The sequence below is a fragment of the Carlito syrichta genome, unplaced genomic scaffold (assembly GCF_000164805.1).
Source record: "Carlito syrichta isolate Samal-C Ts95f unplaced genomic scaffold, Tarsius_syrichta-2.0.1 Scaffold111522, whole genome shotgun sequence".
In the NCBI taxonomy this organism is placed as follows: Eukaryota; Metazoa; Chordata; class Mammalia; order Primates; family Tarsiidae; genus Carlito; species Carlito syrichta.
In genome coordinates this window covers 260,489-262,354 of record NW_007055618.1, presented here as the reverse complement: position 1 = coordinate 262,354, position 1,866 = coordinate 260,489, and the positions used below count along the sequence as shown (strand labels likewise).

Sequence of the window (1,866 nt, the reverse complement as noted above, 5' to 3'; positions counted from 1 at the left end):
CTGGTAGAAAGATTAGAGAGGGCAGTGAGTTGCCTGGAGGCAGTATCCAATACCTCTAACATGTACCATGAGTGTGGAGACAGTCCTTCAAAAGCAGGAGCTGCTCCATATGTGCAAGTACCCTCCTATGGCAGGGTACTTGAAGCTCAGTAAAGAGATTGAGGGAGATGTTCAGAGACATGCAGAGATGGTCCAAACAGGTTTGAAGTTAGAGTGAGCTCTCTTGGTTACAGCCTCTCAGTGCCAGCAGCCAGCAGGCTATAAGCTTTCTGATTTATTGGCACCCATCTCAGAGCAGGTCCAAGAAGAGATAACCTTTTGGGAGAAAAACTGAGGCAGCAAGTTGTTCAATCACCTGTCAGCTGTGAGCAAAAGTATCCAGGCCCTGGGCTGGGTGGCTATGGCTCCCAAGCCAGACCTCTATGTGAAGAAAAATAAATAAATAAATAAATAAATGCTGCCATATTTTATACAAATAAAGTCCTCAAGGAGTACAAAGATGTGGATAAGAAGGATATATACTGGGTCAAAACTTAAGTATATGGACAGAGCTGCAGGCTTACATTAAGGAATGCCATACCATCAGACTGGCCTGGGACAAAATGCGACCTGTGGCAAAAGAACTGAGTGGATTGCTAAATGAACCCTCTGCTAAATAAGGTCCTCCTTTCCTCACCCATGCTCACCTCCTTCCCCAGTCCCCACCAATTCAGGCTCTGATGACTTTGCTCCCTGCTCAGCATTGCACAGATTAATCAGGGGGTGAGCACCACATATGCCCTGAAGCATGTATCTGATAACATGAAGACTCCCAAGTACTCTGCCCTAAAGGCTCAGAGTGGTCCAGTACATAGTGGCCCCAAGCCATTCTCTGCAACAAAACCCGAAGCCAGCCCATCCCCCAAACCAGCTACAAAGAAGGAGCCGGCTCTACTTGAACTGGAGGGCAAGAAGTGGAGAGTGGAAAATCGGGAGAATGTTTTCAACCTGGTAATTGATGATACAGAGCTGAAACATGTGGCTTCCATATACAAGTATGTCAACACAGTGTTGCAGATCATGAGCAAATTAACTCCACTACATTAGACGACTATAAGAAATTTGGTCTGGTATTTGATAATGTGGTGGGTTGTGGAGATAATCAATAGTTGGCTTGTCAAAGCTCAGATAATTCTATCAACAAAACAGATGGTTGCCATGCTTACTTGAGTAAGAATTCCCTGGTTTATGAAATAGTGCCAAATCTTCTGAGATGAACAGCCTCATTCCTACACAAGGTGGTAACTTTAATGAGTTTCCAGTCCCAGAGCAGTTCAAGACCCTATAGAATGCATAAAAATTGGTCACTACAGTGACAGAAGTTGCTGGATAAGTGAAGTGTGACTGGGTTCTTTGCTCCCCCTTCATACTATGGGATAAATCTGTATCAAGACGGTTCTTTTCTATATTTCATCTACCAAGATTTGGGATGGGACAGCAGGTCAGCTGATCTTCTTTAGGAATGTGCAGCTTTTCCACATCAGCTCAACCACTCTGCCAGCTCATTCTCAAGGAACTGCGACTAGGACTGCTACATTTTAGCTTTGGGGAGTAATTCTACCCAACTGTTCTTTGGAAGACTAAATCAGTCCCAGGAATTAACTGATCAGAGTGTTCACACCAATCTTTTTCTAACAGTGAGCATAAAGGTAGCAGAAGCTGGTGTGATTTCAGATGGTTCTTCTAACCAAACTGATTTTTCAGTGTTGATAAGCAAGGTGAGGGTTGCACTGGACCAAAGGCTGAGGCTTTGTCATCTAGCATTGCAAGCAAAGTTGTTTCCCATAAGCATTCCTTTTATTCTGCATCCCATCCTGGGTCTGCTTC

The 1,866-nt window shown here is 44.3% G+C and overlaps 1 pseudogene; it reads left to right on the top strand.

Moving 5' to 3' along the window:
* Window positions 1–1,372, top strand: LOC103272471 (annotated as a pseudogene).
* Window positions 1,373–1,866: the final 494 nt, after the last annotated feature.